The sequence below is a fragment of the Sorex fumeus genome, unplaced genomic scaffold (assembly GCF_029834395.1).
Source record: "Sorex fumeus unplaced genomic scaffold, SorFum_2.1 ptg000079l, whole genome shotgun sequence".
In the NCBI taxonomy this organism is placed as follows: domain Eukaryota; kingdom Metazoa; phylum Chordata; class Mammalia; order Eulipotyphla; family Soricidae; genus Sorex; species Sorex fumeus.
The window spans coordinates 7,134,273-7,142,697 of NW_026606136.1; the positions used below are offsets into that span (position 1 = coordinate 7,134,273).

Sequence of the window (8,425 nt, forward strand, 5' to 3'; positions counted from 1 at the left end):
CTATGTAGCTGTTAGAAAAAATGAAGTCATAAAATTTACATACACGTGGTACTACATGGAAAATATCATGCTAAGCGAAATGAGTCAGAAAGAGAGGGACAGACGTAGAATGACTGTTCTCATTTGTGGAATATAAAGTAACGTAATAGGAGACTAACACCTGAGGACAGTAAAGATAAGAGCCAGAAGATCGCTACACGGTTTGGAAGTCGGTCTCACACGCTGGGAGAAAAGGCAGCTGGGGTGGAGAAGGGACCACTAAGTAAACGATGGTTGGAAGGATCACCCAGGATGGGACATGTGTGCTGAAAGTAGATAAAGGACCAAACATGATGGCCTCTTAGTACCTGTATTGCAAACCATAACACCCAAAAGGAGAGGGAGTAAGAGGGATGTGTCTGCCACAGAGGCGGGGCAGGGCGGAGGGCAGGGGGATGGCGGATGGCAGGAGGGAAACTGGAGACATTGGTGGTGGAGAACGGGCACTGGTGGAGGGATGGGTGCTCGATCATTGTATGACTGAAATGTAATCATGAGAATTTGTAAGTTTGAAACTGTATCTTAGGGTGATTCAATAAATAAATAAATAGAGTTAAAACATTTATGCTTCAAGGACTTCCCTCCGAAAGTGAAAAGACAAGGCACAGAAGAAAATATTTGCAAATAATATAACTAATAATCTTGCTTGTGAGATGTATCAACTTAGAGAACAAAAGAAAAGAGCTGAGTTTTTGTAAGGAGCATCTATTTCTCCAAAGAAGACGCACGAAGAGCCAAGAGTTACGTGACCCTGCCAAGCCCGGTGCTCATAGGCGCTAAAGTGATCAGGAAATGCAAATCTAAACCTGCCGTGACCCTCCTTCTCAAACAACAGGGCAGTTAGACAAAAAACTCTGCTCACAAGCCTGTGGAACTAAATTTGCTCACTCTGGTGAAGGCGTAAACAGCTGCTTTGGAGAACAATCTGGCAGTTCCTCGGAAACATTACTTAGCATAGAACCCAGCACTTCTGTTCCCTGGCTAACCCCACGGGCATGAGAGCACACGTCTCTACAAAACTTCTCCGCTGTTGTTCATAGGAACATTGCTCAGAATCGCCAAAAGGTGGAAACCGTTCAAATATCCATTAGCGACGGGGAGGATTAACAATGCATTAAAGCGGCACAATGAAATATTATTCAGCCATAAAGAGGAATGAAATACTGGTTTATGCCACAGATGGGTATTTCGAAAACATGCTGAGAGAAAGGAGTTCCATATGATAGAATTCCAAACATTGGAGGGGCTCAATAGGGAAGTTCTTAGAAACAGAAAGTTGATTAGGGTTTTCTTAGGGTTGGGGCGAGGGGGGGAGGGGAGGGAGGTAATCAATTTTTTTTCTAAAATTGACCGTGGCGATGGTTGCACATATCTGTAACTGTCCTAAAAGCCACCGAAATTTGCGCTTTAACTCCATGAAACTGTGTGGATTGTGCAGAATGTCTCACTCTAAAGTAGAAAGGGAGGTAACTGGGAAAGCAACGGAAAGAAAATAGCGACTGCATCAGCGGGGATGCCGGCAGTCGGTTTAGAACATCTATTTAGCAGATTAGTTTGATCTGTTTCCTGAGAGAAATCTTTGTGTCATCTCTTTTTTGCTCATGTCTTGAGAGAAGGAATATTTTACTATTAATTTGCATTTCAATTCTTTGAAAAATTGCTATGTGCCTACACAAGGTTTTCATAAAAGATTCCCTCATATCTTCAGACAAGAGAAGAAAAAATATTTTTAATCATCTGATATGGAATAACTGTGATCTTTTAAAAATTACACTCTTCACGCCCTCTTTAGAACTCACCGTTGGGTGTCACGCGGTGCCGGGATTGCCGTGTGCCCTAGGCCCCCCACGGTGGGTAATTGGAAACCTTCCATTATCTCCTCTGCTAAATCAGGGTGATGCTGGTATTTTGGGATGCCTCTGTTTTCTGTCTCTTTCAAGTTGACTATCTTCTTCCTCAAAGGGGCAGGGGCCACTGGAGATTATTAAAGGTGAGAGAGAAGGCAGAGAGGCGACTACCAGGTTTGCTTTACGAGTGACATGTTAGCTGCTACTATCCATTTTGCTCTGCATTTAACTCTTCAGCAAGCCAGTGGGGTTTGCTGACATACATGGTGATTGGTGTTGGGGATACCAAGGCACAGAACAGAAAACTTCTGATGGGCAAAGGCAGGGAGCGGCAGGAGGGGCGCCGGTGAGAGGTCAGGGCAGCAAGGAAGGTTCTGGCACGGAGCCCAGGAGAGTTCTGGAAGGAAGAAGCTGAGCTGAGGGCTTTGGTCTGGAATCCGGCTGACAAAGGCAGTCGCACGCCTGGACTTGCACCTTCGACTTGCGCCAGGTGCAGGACTTTCTCCTGAAAGGAACTCCCCAGGAAGCAAACCTGACAAATCACCGCTAGTGGAATGGCCTGCACGGCACTGGCATGCTGGCCTCAGAAACTGAGACAGGCACAGCCAGCCCCGAAGCTTGCACTGACAAGGGTCACCCTAGACCATGGGCAGCTTCCCGTCGAAGGGTGGAAGGATAGTTCTTGCTTATTCATCAGTCTCTCTTTCCCCGTGTACAGCCCCTCGCCTACAGAATTAGGATCTAGCTCCTGGAGCTGGAGAACCCTGAGCTGAAATCAAGCTGGAAAGGGAATCTCCCCAGGAGAGGCATGCTCCATCTGGACAGCCCCAAACCTGAGAACATACTTTGGATGGACAAGCTTCCGCTCTGTTGGCTATTCCTAACTTCTGGCAGAATTCCTAAATGGTTTTACTCGTTTATTATTTGGGGACAGGGTGTTTGGGGCCATGGCTGGCAGTACTCAAGACTTACTCCAAGATCTGTGCTCAGGGCTGATTCCTGGCTCTTGCTCAGGGATCACTCTTAGCAGTGTTCAGGGAACTATATGGGGTACTAGGGATTGAACCTTGGTCAGCCACACGCGAGGCAAAAAGCTTACCCATCAGATCATCCTCTGGCCCTCTGAAAGGCTTCAAGCTAAATTGGTCAAAGTGACTGCAGGTTCTTCTGGGAACAGAAAGAGGCTCCGGGCTCTCCTACCTCCCTGACTCCGCTGTGCGTACACAACCCCCAGCCTGTAACTCACAACGCCTTCCTTCCGCAAGGTCCTGTTAATTGCCGGGCTTCCCACTAACCAGGAGGAAGTAGCACACACTAGTGAGGCAGCCGCTGAGATTTGGAAGATAAGGAGATTTGGAATAAAACTCAGGACCTTGCCCCTTCTGTGAACTGCGAGGCTTTGCGCGCCGATTCCTCTCTACGACTCCCCAGCTTTGGCATTCCCGTGTTTTATACCCTTCTTTCTCGTCTGTTGCATTTACAGTGAGTAAAGAGAGGCCACGCTCCTGAGCCTCGTCCCGCCTGCAGGGGGCTCATCCCCCTGGTGTACTTCATGAAAAGTACTCCCTTTGTGTGCCTCTTTGCCTCCTCATCCTCCTCAAACAAGGGACTCTGCAGGAGTTTCTGTGTGACTTTGAACAAAAACATGACCAATAGAAAAAATGTCAGCTGAGACATTTGTCTCCTGTCTACTGCAGACACAGACACAGGTGCACATGTCTTTGTCTTGTGCAGACACACATGCATACAATTTTTTGTCAAGAGAAGCTAGAGATTGGAAAAGAGTGAGCCAGAGAATTTATAACTGAGAAGCTCAATTTCAAAGACCAGAAGGCTGCTGAGTGTTCACTCGGCACCCTGGAAGAGTGCTCTCACTTCTACCCCCGTGGAAACTGTGGGTCGGAGTTATTTATCACACGCGGGCTCCCTGACAGTTAACTAATATCGCAATTAGTGCCCTGTGTAGGTTCACAGTCTTCAGCCTTGAAGCCCAGGTTTTCTCACGCCAGTCCCTGAGCCTCTGGGGCAGCTTGACGAGAGAGTCCCAGGACCCAGGACCCAGGCTCTTCCGAAGATCGAAGCCTGTGACCTTGCACAGTTACTGTGTCCTCCAAAACAAAGATTCCGAGCTAGCAACTTCTCCCAGCTGAACCCAGGCCTTCCCTGCCCACTCACTCTCCTCAGGGCCACCTGCCACTCTCTCACTCAACATTTCCCGGGCCTCCCCTGTCCCCCGTGGGTCAGAGCTGACCGAGGAGGAGGCTGCAGGGCAAGGGCAAATGTCGCTCTTTTCCTCGAACAAAACCCACACCCCCAGCGCTGGGTGTAGGCAGCCGGGACTGAGCATCTTGTCTCTGGGAGGGCCCAGCTGAAGCGAGTGGCTGCGCGACGGGGGCAGGAGAGGGGCCGACGGGAAGGCACCGGGGTGTATTTTTAACATCCATGTGTTGGATGAGGCGGAGAGCTGCCAGATAGCTCTTTTCGACAGCCTGGAGTTCCTGCTGGAGACAGACCCATGTATGGGAGAGAGAGCCGAAGGCTCAGATAAGCAGAGACCCAGCTCGGCAAGCCAGGCTGAGAGACGCCTGAAGGGCGAGCGAGCCAGCGTCGGGCCCTTCCTGCCGCTCAGCCGGGAGCACCTCAGGCCTGAGGACGCCTGAGGGGAGCTGTTCATCCCGAGCACCTCAGGCTGGGGACAGCTGAAGGGCAGCGCCCGGGGCCTTCCTGCTGCCCAGCCAGGAGTGCCCGACACTGAGGACGGACGCCTGAAGGTCAGCAGCCCGACTCTTCCTGCACCTCCACCAGGAGCACCTCAGGCTGGGGGACACCTGAAGGGCAGCGCCCCGGCCCTGGGTCCTTCCTGCTGCTCATCCGAGAGCACCTCAGGCTGGCAGACGCCTGAAGGGAGCTGCCGGCCGGCCGGGAGCACCTGACACGAAGGGACCCACACTTGGGGGCCAGCGCCCCGGCCCTTCCTTCAGCGCCAACCAGGAGCACCCAGCGCGGCTCCAGCCCCTCGAGGACTCGGCAGTGGACAGAGCAGAGAGGTAGGTGGACAGTCTGTGTGTGGAAGTGCTCTGGAGGCTCCTGTGCGCCCAGGTCCCTTCGGCTCTCACGGCCCCCAAGTCCCCCATGGCCCTCACATCCCTCAGGGCCTTCACATCCCTCGTGGTCCTCACAGCCCCCATGACCCCCACGGCCCTCACAGCCCTTGTGCGTGGCCCTCGCACGGGTTCCAGAGCAGCCTAAGGGGCCCATGGTGTCGCAGGGCTAACGGGTTGGCGGGATGTCCTCGCTCGCGCTGTCCCCTGGCCCCACCAAGGGTCAGGCCTCTCACCAGGGCTCTTGTGCAAGGGCAGCTGCCGGTCCAGCTGCGCTGGACTTGCGGGTATTTTTAGCCTCTTTCTTTGTGTCACTGACCAGACCGTCGAAAGTCGGGGGTGGCTGGTCTTGCTGGGGGCTTCTCGGGGAAGAGCCGCCTGAGGCAGGGGAGATGCTCGCTCAGGGTCAGGCTCCACACAGCTGCCCCCTGGAAACGCTCCCAGCTGCTGACACAACTGGGTAATTAGGTGAAAACTGCGGGTCTCAGGGGAAAGGCATCGCGGGGTCTCTAAGGCGTGTGCTGCTTCTAAGACGGAGCTAGAGGACGCTTTGCATACCATGATGGAGTTTCAACTCGTCTGTTGCATTAAGAATATTGGGTCTTGGGGCTGGAGTGATAGCACAGTGGGTAGGGCGTTTGCCTTGCACGCGGCCGACCTGGGTTCGATTCCCAGCATCCCATATGGGGTCCCCCGAGCACCGCCAAGAGTAACTCCTCAGTGCAGAGCCAGGAGTAACCCCTGTGCCTCGCTGGATGTGACCCAAAAGGGGGGAAAGAAAGAATATTGGGTCTGTGAAAATTGAACCTCCTCTTCCTTTAATTCCAAGCTTTCGATCCCTTGATAAGGGCATAAGAGGAAACAGAAACAGAGCATGAATTTTGTTTTTCCTTCCCCAATGACAACACATGACAAGGGAAATAATAAAAAAGTCATAAAAGAATGCACTGGTTTTGTAATGCTGACAAAGATGCCTTCTGAGTCGATTTGTCTTGGGCGAAAGGTAGTTCGTTGAATGGCTATAGCTACAATGACTTGAGTTGTGCGTGGTTTCTTTCCGGTTGTAAATCAGCAGAGTTTCTATAAAGTGGCAGAAGAAAAAAAAATATGCAGTTCCTTTAATAGCACATTATCGCTATGTAGATACAAACACTGATATGTGGATTTGGCGTCAAATCACTCCATGACATGTTTAGCGTATTTTATACTGACACAGCGTTCAATTAACAACACCCTCAAACTTACCTTTCCCACATTTCTAAAACCAGCTATTTTACTTCACTTTAAAATATAAATATTCGGTATGTGAGAGGGAATAAACTATGCCTCCTTTTTTTAAACTAACCAAGACAAGCTGTCATAACTTTAGCTAAAGTGGAACAGGCCTACAAAAGGATGCTTTTAAAATATTTAATTAAACACTATATACCAACCAGCATTCCAAAGGAATGGCCCAGTGGGAGTTTGGACCGTTTTCAGTATGGGAAAGTCAGTATAAATTATGTCACTAGTATTTGGGATAAAGTGCAACGCGCGAGTGACGTCATTCCCCTGGCTGCTCCTGACTGAGTACCTTTCCATTGCCTCCTGCTGAGAGCCCCCTGCTGCCTTTAGGGCCAAATCTCTAGGGGCACCTGAGTGATGGACATTCTGCAGCTTCTCCGTGCAGTCTGTCGGCATTTATGGGAAACAGGGACTGTCAAGCTTCTTGCCCGACTGACCTCGGACCTCTGAGGCCTTCAGGGATGCCTATATATGTCGAAAATCTTGAGATTGTATTTTGAGAAGAGAGTTTTGAAGTGTTGACAGTCTCCCATGGAAAAAGGACTTCCGTGTTGTCTGTCTCCCTTGGCTGCTCGGAGGCTGCGCCAAGGCGGCAGAGTAAGGGGGAAGTGGCCGCGGGTGCCAAGGGCCAGACGGAGGCTCTGGGGGTCTGGTCAATGGTGCCACAAAGAACAGGAAAAGCTGGCATTGAGGAGTTTGGGTGGGAAGCAGTGCTCCGGAGGCCAGAAAGGGGATTGATAAAGTAAGACAATGGGGACTATTCCAGGGTGAGGCCGACTGTGGACTGTGGAGGTGCCATTTGGTGATTTGGTGTCAGGAAATGAGTGGTTATGAAGAACTTTATGTAAAATGAAATTGTATCAGGTGATTTAAATGGGCTCCAGCAAGCCTACTGACACTTTTAAGGACTTTGCAAGGGACTGAAGGGCTGCTTGCTATCAAGGGAGCATGAAGGGGCATCAGTGATGGAAGGCCATAGTGACCCCAAGAGTGGGGATGGCCTTTTCTTCCTCGCCCATCTTGCCCCGTCTCTCCACTTCAGCTGTCTTTGGGTGTGTCACAGTGGGTGGGGGGCGCCCGCAATAATCCCTGCCCCCAAGAGACTCAGGGCCTCAGCAAATGGGGCTCGATTTCTAAATTTCTAAATCCCCCTACAAGTCTCTGGGCTGGGAACCGCTTTTTTTTTTTTTTGCAAGACAAAACAGTGGTGACACTTTAATTTGTGTTCAACAGTGGGGGTGGCGGGGAGTTAGCAGAACCTCCATGGAAGAAGTGCGTTATCCCCAGTGAGGTGATTTCTCTGGAAGATTTATTGATGTAATCTTTGCTGATAGGGAACTTTCTATTCAAAAGTCTCAACAAGTTTTTTTTTTTAAGTTCTCCCTATTAAAAAAGGCTTGATAAGGAACTGTTTGTTATATCTCATACTCCTTGGTTAAAATCTTTGTGAATGCAACCACAACTAACCAAAGGTTAAAAACAAATATGTATATGTGATATTAAGACTCTACACCGCAGTGCCTAAATGAAACTTTAGATTGTTTTTAGACTGTCTTAGGAAGTCACTAGTCATCTTGAAAGGGCATATTAATTTTGAAGAGCCAAGTTTTCTAAAGAATAAGCAAATCATGCTTTATTATTATTATTTTTTTTGGTCTTCCTAAATGTCAAAAGTTTGGGAGAGAAGAGGCATTGACTTTATGGTGAGGATGTATCATCTATCATGTATCAGAGTATACACATGAGCCAGGAGCACTGGCCTCCTCCCACTGACGTTGGGAGCAAGTGGACAGACTGGGTGCTCAGAGCTGCTCAAAGACCTTCTGGGCTGGTTGAGAGGAGAAACTGAGAGCTTCTGAGGTGTCGGCCCCGGGCGCAGAGGCCTAGTGGAGGGTGGGAGATGTGGTGGTGGCGTGATGACGTGGTGGGAATCAGAGGCCTGCGCCAGTACCAGTGTGTCGGTGACGGGACACTGTAGACAGGGACATCGTTCTTGCAAGCATCTCGTTCCTTCGCTGCTAACCCTTGTCAACAATGAAAGTGATGAGTGATGACAGGAAGGGTTTAAGGGCGGAACACAAGGGGAGCACTGGGCATGAGGACAAGGTGTGGCGGTGCCTCCCTCGTAAGCGCCCTGAGAGCAGATGGGTTTCC

The 8,425-nt window shown here is 50.2% G+C and overlaps 1 long non-coding RNA gene across 1 annotated transcript; it reads right to left on the reverse strand.

Moving 5' to 3' along the window:
- Positions 1–5,788: 5,788 nt before the first annotated feature.
- Positions 5,789–6,466, reverse strand: LOC130038722 (uncharacterized). The gene is made up of 2 exons (XR_008794776.1): positions 6,417–6,466; positions 5,789–6,067 (listed from the first exon to the last, which is right to left on the reverse strand). It is a non-coding gene; the product is annotated as an uncharacterized LOC130038722 (long non-coding RNA).
- Between the last annotated feature and the right edge of the window lie 1,959 nt (positions 6,467–8,425).